Here is a 14,795-nt window from a genome sequence, read left to right as displayed (position 1 = left end):
GATGGCCAGCTTGTAACCCTCCAGATATTGTTGGACAGCCACTTCCATCAGCCCTAGCCAGCATAGCCAATGGTAAGGGATGATGGGAGCTGCAGTCCAACAACATCTAGAAGGCCACAAATTGCTCACCCCTGTAGTACAGCATTAATTGAAGTAGGTGTAGCAAATTGAGTATTGGACTTAGACTGGGATTAACATCTCCGCTCAGTTTTGAAGGTCACCAGGTGATCTTGGCCCAGTCACTGCCTCTTGGCCTAACTTAAATCATAGGGTGGTTGTGTCTGTCTCTTAGCCTAACCTAGCTCATAGGGTGGTTGTGTGAATAAAAAAAGGAGGGGCACTACGTACGCTGTCTTGAGCTCCTTGGAGTAAATATGGGATAAAACTGTAATCAACAGTAAATAGAAGAGGAGCTTTCCATTGACAACAGCAGAATGCGTATGTGATATGTTAGCTGAACAAAGAAGGCTGGGAAGTCTGACTATTTTGATCAGTTTTTTCCAGGGCAGGTGCTAGCTCAGAAGATGTAGGTGCAACCAGAAGATATATAAGAAGCTGCCTTATACAGAGTTGGATCATTGGTCCATCTAGCCCAGTGTTGCCTATGCTGACTGGCAGTGGCTCTCTGGAATCTCAGGCAGAGTTAATTGGAGATGCCAGGGATTGAATCTGGGGCCTTCTGCATGCAGAACAGGTGCATTCCCTGAAAGCTGGGGCAAGAAAGCTGGAGCATCTCTGTTTCAGATCCAGTGGTGTAGCAGTAACTTTTAAAGTGCTGGTGCTCATCACGACAGTCCCCATAGCCACGCCCCCGAGGAGAGACCAAAAATACAGGCAGCTGCATTGATCCATCTCTCCCTCTCTGTGTATACTATATATGTCTTGTGTAGGTGTTTTGTAAAGTGAATAGGTCCGCAACCCCAAACTTTGTATTACAACAGGGGTAGCTGCCCAAATATATTGTCGCTGGGAAAATCCATTTCCCTCCAGCTACTGAGAGGATTATAGCTAAGCTCGGAAGGAACAGGGAAGGAGGGTGGCAGATGATGTCATAGTCCCTGCTAATCAAAACATCCTAGCGCTTTGGCCGCTGAGCTCTGACGCTACTGCACTGCTGTTCAGGACCAAAAATGTGGCAGTGGGTGCTGTGTCGTCTGACTGAAGTTAAAAGGTTAAAGTGGTGTCTTTAATCAGTTAAATACTTACAAGCTCCTAATGATTATTGTTGGCTAGGCTGAGCTCAGGTAGGGAATTTCTGGGCCAAGTCTGGAAATGGGGCTTTTTCCTGAAGCCAGAATGTATCCCAGAGTGGTTTATCCCCTTGAAGAGGAAAAAAATATATGGAGTTTTGGCAGAGCAGCCCCCCAGTATGACTTCTAATTGGGGCTGAGGACTTGAAAGAAATAAGATGGTGGTTCTGTGAAGATGGAGCCAGCCTCTTTTTCCTGCTGTATGGCAGACAGGCCAGGAACGACATCCTACCCCACAAATGGAAATATTGGCTTATGGAGTTAATTATTTTTCTATCCAATTAAGCAGAAATGAAATCATGAGGAATGGAGTGCAGATCGATTACAGATGCCTAGAGAGAAAATCACTATTCCCTCCAGTTTTGTTTCTGTCTACTAGACAGAATACAATATAGACTATCCCCTCTTTGCTAGTAGGAACTTTGGCAGCACTGGCTGGAGGAAAAGAAGAGTGCCTCTGAGTATGCAGAGAGTGATTTCCCTCTTATTACTAAGTAACTCCAGATGGCCTGTGTCATGGACTCCAGGGCAGAGGGCATGGGTTTGAACAAAAGTATTCAGTTAAGTCCATGCTTAGCCAGCTGCTGCTAATTCACTCATAGGTGATGGGGAGAGACTGTCAAAATCTCTTCTACCTTACAGTGGGTAAGGAAAAAGACTGTCTTAGCTGTGCATTCCACTTTATCCTTGTTACCCACTGGAGGAAGCTACTGGACGGATCCTTAATCCAAGTGTATTATATAGCAAAGGTAATCTAAACTGTCCCACAAGGTTGGTCCTCAATGTGTAGGGACATGGGAGTGTTTCTAGTTAATCTATAAGCTTTTATTATTTTATCTTAACATCTCTGTCTCAGCAAACATGGCTCCATAGAGTCTGTAGGGCAGCCAAACATGGTATAAAACAACAATACAGCAAAACATAAAACACTTTCCATTTAAATTACGCATAAACAATGAAGCAGTGGAGAAGCGTAGAAAAAAACTCACCCAGCAGATTCTAGAAACATAAAATCCTACACCAGCTAATTCTGGTCGGGAAGGTCTCAGCACCCCAGAAACCTGCTTCTAAAAACAAAACTGTGCTGCCTTGGCAGGCCTCTTTAGGGAGGGCCACAGTGGTGCTGCCACTACAGAAAAGGACCTGCTTCTTATTTTCTGTCTGTTTAGACTCCGATCAAAAATGGAACTTGGAGCAAGACCCCCTTAGATTATCCGAGTATCAAGATAAACTAGGACCAAGGCTATTTATCACTAAAGGTTAACAACATTTGGAATTGTATTCAGAAACTAATTGGGAACCAGTACAGCTCTAGTGTAAATATAATGTGCTCCCCCATCAGCCCAGTCCCACTAATAAATGGGTTACTGTATTTTGAATTAATTTAAGTTTCTGGTCCAATGTCATTAAAGGCAACCCCATAAGACCTGAGGTAGCCTCCAGGCTGTTCTACTATAGTTGGCCATCATTTCCTAGGAGAGGCTGCAGTTGACAAATGTCTTCCACCAGGAGGTCTGCTTGTCTACCTCCACTGACTTCTTTTGGAAATGGATACAAACTTTTTTTAAAAAAAATTCTTGTGTGCCTTTGGAAGCTAGTGAAATGCTCTTCTATGTTTTAAGCTTTTTAAATGTTTTTATGACAGTTTAAAACTGCTAGTGAGAAACGGTGGCATGTAAGTAAAAAACAACCACCCAAAATAAACTTCAGTTGATAAGGGCATATGACCTGCATTCAACCATCTGCCTTTTAAAGCAGCATGGTATAGGAATGAATGAAGAGTAGCTCTTGGCTGATGACCTTGGTCATAAAGGCAATTCCAGTAGAGGATAACCAAGTACTATATTAAAAGAATGCTAGGTGGTTATACTCTATCCAAATTGCCTTTATGAGCAAAGCGTCATTTCTCATTCTTCCCACACTAATTGTTTGTGTTTTTTTGCTGGGCAGGTTTTTCTATTCTGCTCTGCTGTGTTGTTCTGTATATGGAATTTAAATCAATAGTTTAAAAAAAAATTTATAATATTGTTTTATACTAAGTTGTTTGCCAGCTTGAGACTCTGTGGAGTCATGTTCCCTCTTCTCTCTGTCCTCCTCATACCATCCACCAAGGCGACCAAGGCCGTTTCTGTCCCATGCCCAGGCCTGAAGCCCGACTGAAATGGGTCTAGATAATCAGTTTCTTCCAAGTGTGCCTTCAACTGCACCGCCACCACCCGCTCAATCACCTTGCCCAAAAATGGCAGATTTGAGACTGGGCGAAAGTTGTTCAGAACTTGAGGATCCAAGGAGGGCTTCTTTAAGAGCGGTCTTATCACTGCCTCCTTGAGGGCTGATGGCATCACTCCCTCCTCAAGGGAGGCGTTCACCACCACCTTGATCCCCTCACCCAGTCTCTCTCTGCAGCTCATAATGAGCCAAGATGGGCAAGGATCAAGTAAGCAGGTGGTCGGCCCCCACTCTGTGGAACTCCCTCCCTAGGGAACTCCGTCATGCCCCCTCTTTAATGAGCTTCCGTCGTGCATTAAAAACGTGGTTGTTCAGGCAGGCATTTGGGGTGGGTTAGGGTATTTAAAAAAAAAAAATTATGGTAAAATTTTATTGTTTTAAATTGTTTTATGGTGGGTTGTACATCGCCCAGAGTGGCTGGGTGACCAGTCAGATGGGCGATTAATAAATTTAATAAATAAATAAATAAATAAGAAGGATACAAATTTTAAAATAAAATATGCTAACACAAGATTTGTAGGAACATTCTTTCCCTGCGCTACTACACTTAAGGTCCCTAAGTCACAAATGAAGACATAGTTCTGTCTCCCCCACGTACACTCATCTCTATTGTACATACCATTATTATGTGCGCTGTTTTAGTCACTGTGCTGTGCTATGAACAGGTCATGGTACAGAGTTCTAGTGCCACACCAGATATCCTAAGCCCTGACAGCAGTGCTGGCTCCAGATTTTGGAGGGTCCATGGGAAAGATGTTCTCAGTTGGCCCCCTCCCTGAGAGGGACCACTTCTGTCCCACTCTTGTCACTGTTGCCCATTTTCTTTCCTTCTCTTTGGGGCACAGCTGTACAGAAGGAAAGAGCAAGGCAAGTGGAGGATACTGCACTGTCTCCTCACGCTTGACATTGCTCATTTGCTTAGAAGGAACAGGCAGCAGCAGCAAGGAGCAGGAAAACTGTTCATCTTGTGGTGTCCTGCCCTTGCCGAGAAGCCCTCGGGGCATGACAGGCCAGTAGTTGCAGCACAGTGGAGAGCTACAAGCGAACAACTTGCTCCAACAAAGGCCAGTGGTGGCTGGTGGCTCTGATTTCAGTGGGGCTGTGATTCCATTCTGGGTTTCAGTCAGAACTAGCCAGAACTCTCAGGGAGCTACCCAGTGTGTTGACCCCTATCCCCAAAATGGGCTCAGCACCTTAGTTAGCTCCAATAGAGTTCTGGCTGGTTCTGATTAAAACCCAGAATGGAGGCATAGCCCCACCAAAGTCCAAGCCACCAGCCTCCACTGTCTAGGACTGGTCTGAAGCCTTTTATTCTTCCAGGGCCAGATCACCCCACCCTGGCTCTACCGCTTCCTTGAAGAATGGAAAGCCTTAAAGGGGCAGGACTTTCGCTTGGAGCCTAGCACGCCACTTCCTCATAGTCAGTTCTATCCAGGCTCCTTGCCTGCACTGATGAGCTGATGAACGTGTGTGTAATGTCCCTGGACTGGAGTGGGATGGATCCTTGAAGTGTGCTAGTTCTGAGGCTATGGGCTCTGGAGGTCCCAGTGCAGGGATCTGATGGGCTTAAGCCCACTTATGATATTGGGCCCTGGGTCCAACTGATCTTGCCAACCCCTCCTCATCTGAGTTGGAGTCACAGCCCAGCTGTTGCTCAGGGTGGGGTCCTGACAAGGAGGTTCCAAAGGTGGACAGCCTCCCCCCCCCCCCGCTGAGGTGTGGTTCTCGGCAGGTATCCAACAGTGTCTACTCCTGAAGCTCACAAGCTCATGGGAAAATTACATTTCCAAGCATGGGGAACTGTGTTTATTCATTCTTTCCCACTTGTTGTGCTGTAATTTAAACCAAGTGGGAAGGAATGAACACATTCAGTTCCCTGAACCTGAAAAGGTGCCCATGGGTTTAGGAGCATTGCTACTATCAGGGCTTAGAATATGTGGTGCGGCAAATTTACCCTACTGTGGGTTTCCCATAGTGCAGCATAGCTATTAAAACAGTGAGCTTAATTTTAATGATGGCATGTATAAGAAGGGTGTGTGTGTGTGTGTGTCTGTCTGTCTGTCTGTGTTTGAGAGAGAAAGAGACGTGCCTTCAACTGTGAGCTATGCACTCTCAAGGAAGAAAGAGGATTCACCTTGATCCCCACTTCTCTGATTCACTTGCAATGGTTTTGATGATAAATCCATGACTCATAACCCTACTTTGTTCTGTTCTGTAGCAGTTGTACTGTTAACTTGAATGCTTCTGAATTTGTTACAGAGTTGGGTGGGTTTAGAGAAAGATTGAGGAGATTTAACAACCTTCCCAGTGCAATTCTAAGTTAAGGAGTGCTGCACCCAAAGGTTACTGCTTTTGCATCCTGAAACTGAGCTCAAAGGAAAGAATGAAGCAGAATCTGCCCCTGGGAGCACTTAATATAGCTGCTTTGTTTTGAATCAAGCCTGGCAACCCCCTCGAACCTGCATCCACCCACTAACGGTCTGAGTCAGCTACTTCTGGGTTTGTTTTTTTAAATGTGATTGGGTCTTTCCTCAGCCAACTGCAGGGAAGCCAGTTGTATTGGTTTTAGCAGCATGATCCTGTATGCTTCCTTCCCCCTCCCCTAATTCTCCTAACCACAGACAGACACATACCAAGAAGCTCTCTGACAAATTAGTCTCTCTCCCTCTCCCCTTGTCTCCTCTGCCTGCCCCATAGCAATTTTTGAATGAAAACAAATGCCATTAACCCCTTGGTTCCCTGACTTCTAATTCTTTTGTTGTTAAATCAACATATTTATCTTTTGCTTAGATGGTGAGGAAAGAGTGCTACTGTGTGAATTAAAATATTTGAACAAAGGGTTAGAGGGACACAGAATACCTGGGGAATGAGGAAAATGTATGGTTTAAAAACGGTCAATCCATATTTGAATAATTTGGATTTAGAGGTGATTTTAAATAATTTTGCTGAGCTGATTTCTCTACACCTGTTATAGAGAAATATTGTGTTTTAGGTGGGTGCAAACCCTGTGAAGGAATTTCTCAGGTAAGGTTACCAGTGTTTTTACCAACTTCTTGCCATCAGCTTTATGTGCAGCTATTAGCAGGTGATAAAGTCCTCCAAAGCTTAATCTACTGATTTCTGCACACCAAGCTGCTTTAATAGGGACAGGAGCACCCCAGAGTGTCCTCCCCCCCACCCCACCCTGCCCCAGCTAGTTGGCAACCATTGCCCTAAGTTTCTGGGACTGATCTGATCTCAAGTAACCTTGCTGACATGCAAAATCTGCATGGGTGACTTAATTTACTCCCCATTTGCATGTTAGAAAGGCTAACCCCAAGTCCTATGAGCAACAAACAGATCACCACCCCTTCCTCAGTTTCTCTTGCATCAGAGGAGATCATGCTTTTGGGCCAGGACATAGGAACATAAGAAGCTGCCTTGTACTCCATCAGACCATTGGTTCATCTAGCTCAGTATTGTGAACACTGACTGGTAGTGGCTCTCTGGGGTTTCAAAGAGGAATAATTCCCAGCTCTACCTCAAGATGCTGGGAATTGAACCTGGGACTTTCTGTGTGCAAAGCACGTGCTCTGCCTCAAGCTATGGCCCCTCCCCTAATTGGTCTGTCAAATGTTGTGGATCTGTCAATTCCATGGAACTTGGAGCCAACCATTTTTCACCATATTCCAACATCCTACAAAGAAATGGAGCATAGAGGCCAAATGGCAGTTCAACAGGGAAGTGTTTCGTGAGACACCCCCCCCCCCCATATATGTGTTCCCTCCTTTCAGAACTGTGAATCCTAGCAAAGGAGTGCTTTTACCCTCTTCCTGTATAATGATCCCCCTCCCTCAAGTGACTTCATTATACTCATTCATTCTTTTCCATGGAAAAATCCCCAAATGAAGAACTTTTCCACAACCTACCTTGGTTCTGCCACCTGCTGGATGGGTTCAGTTTCTCTTGATTGGCTATTAAGCAGAAATGGGCATGCTCTTAGCCAGACCCTTACTCTGGAGGATATATGAATAAAGAAGTCCTGTTTGTGCCCTGGCTCTGCATGAATCTGAATAGGCTATAAGTGTTGGGGGAGAGCAAAGGTTGATTTGCCATATTCCCACAAAACTATGGGAAATTGACCACCCCCCTGCCCTGTTGAACATAGAACCTAGACCCCTAAAGGGCACCAGGAAACCAGGACAGAAGCTTGAGATTTGGGTGGAGGAGCACAAAGAAAATAAACTGGAACAGCAGGGAAAGATGCAACAACAGCTGAGACAGGGAAAGGGAAGAAGGAGGAGAAACATTAGCAGTAGATTTATGTATCCTTCCATTGCTGCCTTTATGGGAGGTTGTTGGAAGACTGAGGCTCCTGTAATGAGCCTCTTTGCCAGTTTCTTGGGGCAGGGGAGGAAGCGGGAGACCATGGCTTGGAGGTACTCTGCACACATCTTTCGTGCTCCAGCTACCTACTACTGGAAATCTGCATGTCCTTTCTCAAGGTGGGTCACCCAGACCACTTTAAGGAACACCAAGACAATCAAAGGGTGACGATATTTAGATTTGATTCAGGAACATGAAACACCTTATATTTTTGCACTCCAGTTTTTAATAGTTCTCTGGAAGAGAGGAATGTCTTTGCATCCAAGCTGCATTCCAGTTGCCTCAACCTACCAGGAGCTAGACAGTGATGGTGTGTGTGACTGAACCCCAAAGAGAACAGGTGCAGGCTCCAAGTATGCCACATTCTCTTAGCAGCTGTCATCTCACTTGCCTGGCAGCATCAGAGCTGTATAAATCTGCCCTGCCTTCTTTTTGCCATATCAGCAGACGCTGTCTTCCCTGTGCCAATTTTTGTAGGGAGAATAATGGCTCACCAAGGCTGCTTCCTCCTTTTATTTAGATTGGTCCTGTCCTTTGGCCTCTGCTTGTCAAGATTTAGTTGGCAGATCTTCACAGTTGGCAGACCTGCCAGGTGATTGGTTGGTCCACCTTGGTTATGTTCCCCATTTGTCTGGAATCACTTACTTAGCACAAATCATTTATACTGAATGACAGTTTAACCATCCTATTGCATTCAAATCAAAATGGCTAAAAAAGTGATTAAAGGACTGTTTCTGTCTCCCCCAGCCTGCCCCCCACTCCCCACACACAACTTTTGCAGGGTTACGCTATACATTACACCACGTATGTGGAGGCTGACTAAAACATTTTCTGTATGTGACAAGTGCTTCATGCCATGCAACTCATAGCCCCAATTTACACATCACAGCAACCACCCAGGGTTAAAACAAACCCGGGTTGGCCATGAATGAGTGGGAGTGGGCGTGCTGGCTCCCATGACCCCACTGAGTTAAACAACCCAGGGATACTCTGCCCCTGGGTTATTTATCATGACATCCAAACCTGGAATTGGAGGTTGTTGGGGGAAGAACAACCTAGACTTTTAACCCATGGTTTGTTTTTGGATTGCAAGTCTGGGCTGTTCCTCCCCCTTCCCACTCTGTCCCTGGTTTGTTTAACTCAGTGGGAGTGGTTGGGCAGTCTGGAGCCAACACACTAGTTCCCACTTCATTATCAACAACCCACAGTTAACAAATTGTGCGTTGTTTGCAACGTGCAAACCAGGTCATAGAGTAGTTTGCCATGTGAACCTGCCACATTGTACAGAGAGTTTCCATGCTATTTTGGCCACATTGCATGGAGACTTTACATGTCACTCATGGCATCTGCTGATGCTGAAATGGAGACCGTTTATATGGTGCAGGAGTCTATACAGTGTGTCACAGCCACCACATGGAGGCTGTTCCAACCTGCTTCAACATGGCTGGGATATTGTAGAGACTAGTACCCAAAGCACACTTGTGAGAAGACAGGGAATTCGGATTTGCTTTAGTGATTTTAGATGTGGGATTAAGGGGTGGTAATTATTCTGGATTAATGAATCTGGAAAGTAAGGCTGCACCAGGGTAATCAGAACTTGCACTTCCATAGAGAACCTCCCATTGTTTGACAGTGCCTCCAAAGGTTAGCTAAACTTCCAAACCATCAAGTGATGAAAGGAAGTTGTTAAAATGGGAGAGAAGGAAGAGGAGGTAAGTATATGGACATATGTATGCATGAAAAGCAAATGGTCCAGATTCTGCTCTCAATACTTAATTATCCCTTTGTCTTCTGGAATATGATAATTTCTTCCTCCTCTATTTCTCCAGTCTTTTTTAACAGTGGGACAGAATGGAATATTGTGAGCTGTGGCATTCAGTGCTGGCTTTTGTCAGCTCAGCTAATATGTCAGACTTGAAGGGACCTGCTAGTGTAGTTGATTGCATTTTCCCTGTCATCCCAATATTGCTGCCGCATGGCCAAGGATGGTGGTGCATGAAGCATCTGCTTGTTTTATATGTACCGTATTCTGCATGCGACTAACAGGGAATTTGTAATGTGTGGTTCTGTAGCGCAATACCTGACTTAGGCTGCAATCCTATCCACACTTATCTGGGAGTAAGGCCTTTGGAAATCAGTGTGGCTTACTTTTGAGTAGATATGTATAGGATTGAGCTGTTAATATTCCTGAAATCAGTCACCTTGGAGTCAACTGGGAGACAATCAGGAGGGGGAATCAAGAGGAGGAGGAAAGCAGGGTTGCTGGGGAGTGGCAGCTTCAGAAGTCTGGAGAAGGTCAGTCCTCTGTCTGATATGATTTAAGAGTCTCTTTCTATAACTCTCCAAATGCTGGCCTGAGAACTGAAGAAAGGAAAGAAACCGTAAGCCTTAAACTAGCTGATTTACAAGGCAAGCAGTAGGCTTCAGGAAGGGATGGGGAAGATGGGCTTCTTCAAGCTAGCTGATTTACAAGGCAGGCAGCGAGCTCAGGGGAGAAGTGAAGCAGAGTGGAGTAGCACACAGGAAAACTAAATAATGGATGGTGCTTTTAATCACGCTATGTGTGGGGATTCCTTTGGAGGGATCCGTAGCCTGCTTTCCTGTGGTGCTTTGCTTGTGGGCCCATCTGGTCAGCTTTCATTTCTAGTGAATTGCACTGCTTAGTATCTTGGACTGTTGTTGCTGTGAGCTGCTTAGCAATTCTGCATGAGAGGAGTTGGTTGGGTTCCAAGTTACAGAATCACTTGAAATCTAGCTAGCCACAGCATACCTATACTTGGAGCAGTCTTCCCCAATCTGGTGCCCTCCAGATGTTTTGGACTACAACTTGTAGCATTCCTGACCGTTGACTATGCTGGCTGGGGCTGATGGGAAATGAAGTCGAACACACCTGGAGAGCACCAGGCTGGGGAAGGCTGGCTCAGAGGTACTAGCCAGTTCTCTTCTCTCACACACATGCCTGCACATTTAAAACATGCACATACAGCTGCTCGTACATCTGTGTACCCACACTTACATGTACACTTGCACTCATACTACACCTACTCTCGCACACATGGAGTTAATAAAAAATAGGGAATCTGTTTTATAGTTTCTCTGGGCACAGGAATAAACAAGGTGTAGTGTGAGGGCTCACTGACAAGAGAGTAGAGAAAAAGGCTCCAAGCCAAGCAAAGGAAAGCTTGAGGAAGGAATTACTTATTTCTGAGTCCATAGGGACATGTTCTTTCAGCTTTGCTAATGTTATGTTTAACCCTCTCTATCCTGCTGCAAAGTTCAGGAAGCTCTGTAAATACAGATTACTGGTACAAGACAAGGAACAAACGACTTTCAGATTGGAGCTGCAAGCCTTTCTGCTCCTTTATTAAATGGCTGAGATAGAGAGAGATCATTCAGCTGGGGAAATAATGTTCTTTTGTGCTGAGAGCTAACGTATCTTACTATGTAGTTTTATTGACTATTGTAAACCAACATAGGAGTAGATATCATCTAAGAAAAACAAATTAGCTTGATTGCCTGACTCATGTAAACACATGGGTCATGCTCCAAGGATACAGCACTCTGCCTTAAAGTGAGGCTGTCCCATTGTCAGGTATGGTAAGTAAAAGTACCTTGTGTATACGTCGTGCTCCTTTATCATAGCCAGCAATGGGAACACTGGAAGCTCTGTGACACTGTTTTTTAAACATGGAAAGAGGGCCTTTGGACTGGTTCATACGTATCCATGAGATAAAGATAAAACAGTTGATTTATGTTATTGTTTATTTATTATACTTTTACACAGCCCAGTAATCTGAGTACTCTGGGAGGTATACAGGTAAAGACATAAAATACAACATAACAATAAAAATGATAATAAAATGTCACATAGTAAAATCAAGTCAAATCAAATCAGCAAGGGTTAAAAATGCAGCACATAGTTTATTATAATTTATGTTTCTAATATTTCAGATTTCGTGCAGCAATTCTTGAATTCCAATCAAAATGGCAGCTAAAAGAAGGTTATTTAAAGCATTTTGCTTTAGTGTATATCTGAGTAAAGTAGTGACAGCTAACTATGGTAGTGTACAGTTTTAAAGGTGCTTGTCCCCCAAAAGGTTAAGAATCATTGCTCTGGATTACTGCATTGAGCTGCAGTTTTTGAAAATGCTGGAAAAGTCCATCGATTTCACTGGATTTAACAGTTAGAGGAATTTGGCCATGATAGCCTTTTCACAAGACTCTCTTAATGGATGTTAGTCTTTTGGGCTTTTTAAAAATAATAATCACCCAGTTTTCTACACTTGAAGATAAGCCTCATTCAGCGCATGTAAAAATTGATAGGAGGCATTTGTGTGACTTGAATAGCAATGGGGTTGGCCATCAATCGCCTTGGTTGTTATTATGCACTGACTGGCAGGGCCATTAGAGATGTACTCAGGGAATCAGCTTCATTCAGTGGAGCTGCCCTTAGTGGTGTTTCTTTCCATCTGTTCTCCCTTTTGTGCATCTCTGGATCAAACTGAAATATACATAAGAATCTAGGTCTGTACACTGACTTGAAAAAGGTGAGGTTTAAAAGACCATCACAAATATACTTACCACACAGTTAAGACACTGGTCTGTGGGAGAGAGGGAAGAGGGCCTTGTAATGGGGTGGGAAAGATCCTATAGACCTGAATCATGTCCACTGACCTCGCATGCCTTAATACCTAGTGATGTCAGCAGCTTCAGTGACATCTTTGTTTCCTCTTGTCAGTGATTCCTCCTTTCTAAGTCTTTCCTTAGCATGTCTCAGCTTGAAACTGCCTCCTTTAAGCTTTATTTGTGCCTTAGTCAGGATGACCTGGTTACAGCAGCCCAAATGGTGTAACACAGGTATGACTGAATTTTACCACACTCTTCTGACTCAGCATCAGAAGCCTAAATGGGGCACTGGGTTTAGAGGCTTTGCATCCCTTTTGAACAAGCATGAAGGTAATGTCAGTGAGAGATGGTCAGACTGACCTTGGGAGGCGGTGCTACAGATGTCTGCACATCAGGGGTTTTGCAGACTGATGTCTGAGAGCTGTGTAGAGCCAATACAGGGAGACCAGCTGAATGTAAATCTTTGGGAGGGGGCTTATCCTTCTTACCTGCTCCTTGGCTTCTGTATTTCTGACAAGGCAATGAGAGGAGGGAAGTCAAGGCGGAGAGGGGAGTATATTTTGTACAGGGTTAATAAAAAAGTAGGAAGGCAAACTTTAATTTCAAAATCTCAAATGTAGGAGAACATGGTGTGAGAGAAACATGGTGTAAATTTGAAGTAATTGACCCTTGCTGAAATAAACCCCTTGATGCAGGTTTCCCAAGTATTAAGTTAACTGTTCTTGACGTCTACTTTTTTGTTCGTTGTACTTGCGTACAACGCAAGTGGTGCATATTCCCACCAAAAACTCCATCAGGTTGGTTAGACTGAGAGATACTGACTAGCTTAAGTCTGCCTGATAAACTTTGTGGCTCAGAAACTGAAATTGGTGTAATTACTAGCTATCTTTCAATCCCCTAGACATTGACTGCATAGCCAGAAACTTCTCCCAACTGAAACTGCCTTTTGAGCAAGATTGTAAAACAGGTGGCTACTGTGCAGCTTGAAGAACACCTGAACAGTTCCTTTAATGCCAACCAGTCTGGCTTTATTCTTGGCATTTAAATAGCCCTTGGGGCATTTTAGTCAATAATCTCAGTCGACTCTGGACTAGGCAATGACAGTCACAGCAAGCACTGTGGTCAGGATAGAATGAGAGGAAGGACAGTGACTCCCATAAATTACGGCGTTTAGCTTGCCTTGGTTTCTCCGATTCACAGACTGCAGGTACTCCTGTAACAAACACCTGGAGCCTCATATTACAGTGCTGGCCGGGGGCACTTTACATCAGTTGCTAGTCACAGCAAATTGGGGAGGAGAGTGGGCAGGAGGATTAGTTGAGGTTGAAGGCGCAGGGCTACAGCCTTGCTCCATGTATTTGATGGTATAGATGAAAACCTGATAACTAGCTCAACGCTTCACATATATTTCTTCCTTTCAATATCCCCCTATTGCAGATGGGGAAGTTAAGGATCAGGGAATAATGGCTCATGCAAGGCTACCTACCATGACTACGGTCAGATTTAAGCTGGGGGCTTCCCGGTTCCAGTCTTACTACACCAGCTCTTATAGATTACATTAGTTATTATTCTCTTAGCACAGATTATATATGAGAATCAAAGGTTATAAGCAATGTAATGACTATAACTATAGCTAATGACTGTTGTGTTTGACCATGCAAACATGCCCATCAGGATTTAGCAGATAGTGCTGGTGGGAAGACCCTCCACTGGATGAGTTAGGAATTTTTCTCACCAAGCTTCATCAGGCTGTTAAAGATAGAATCATAGATCGTAAGGTTGGAAGGGGCCTATAAGACCATCGAGTCCAACCCCCTGCTCAATGCAGGAATCTGAGTGGTGGGTGGAGTCTGCTGCTGCTACATCAGAAAGGGTCATGAATGGCTGTCTGCTGGCATTAAAGCAGATTTGCTGTTTAAGTGTCAATGTAGATGGCAATGGAGGAGCTTTACAGTATTTGAAAGCAGGAGGATCTTTGCTGAATCCAGATGAAGAAAACCCAAGTCTCCTCTTGCTAGCAGGAATCCTTTAAGCATTCTCCACCTTCGTAGCGGGGTGCCTGACTGATTATATGATTGCAATTAACTGTACAAGCATACAGATACACCATCCAGCAACCAGGGACGAAAGAGCCTGGTGAAGAACAAAGACTTTTTGCTTGCCTGTTGCCAAGATGAAAGCTGTTCTGGGAGCATGGAATTCGCAGGGCAAATATAGCAGGGTGCAAAAAAAGAAGAGAAAAAAGGGTTAACGCAGTTAGGGTGCCGCCACAGCGAGTCCCTCCTCCTCCTCGGAACTGGTTGATTAGGAGAACCTCCTTCCTTT

The 14,795-nt window shown here is 44.4% G+C and overlaps 1 protein-coding gene across 1 annotated transcript in view; it reads left to right on the top strand.

Annotated features, from left to right (window-relative positions):
- NAV1 (neuron navigator 1) overlaps window positions 1–14,795 on the top strand; it is a 384,551-nt gene that overhangs the window by 300,199 nt on the left and 69,557 nt on the right. The window lies entirely within an intron of this gene.

Source organism: Heloderma suspectum, chromosome 4, assembly GCF_057233095.1.
Source record: "Heloderma suspectum isolate Gila_16-S chromosome 4, 16-S_ref, whole genome shotgun sequence".
NCBI lineage: Eukaryota > Metazoa > Chordata > Lepidosauria > Squamata > Helodermatidae > Heloderma > Heloderma suspectum.
This window is presented reverse-complemented; position numbering and strand designations above follow the sequence as displayed.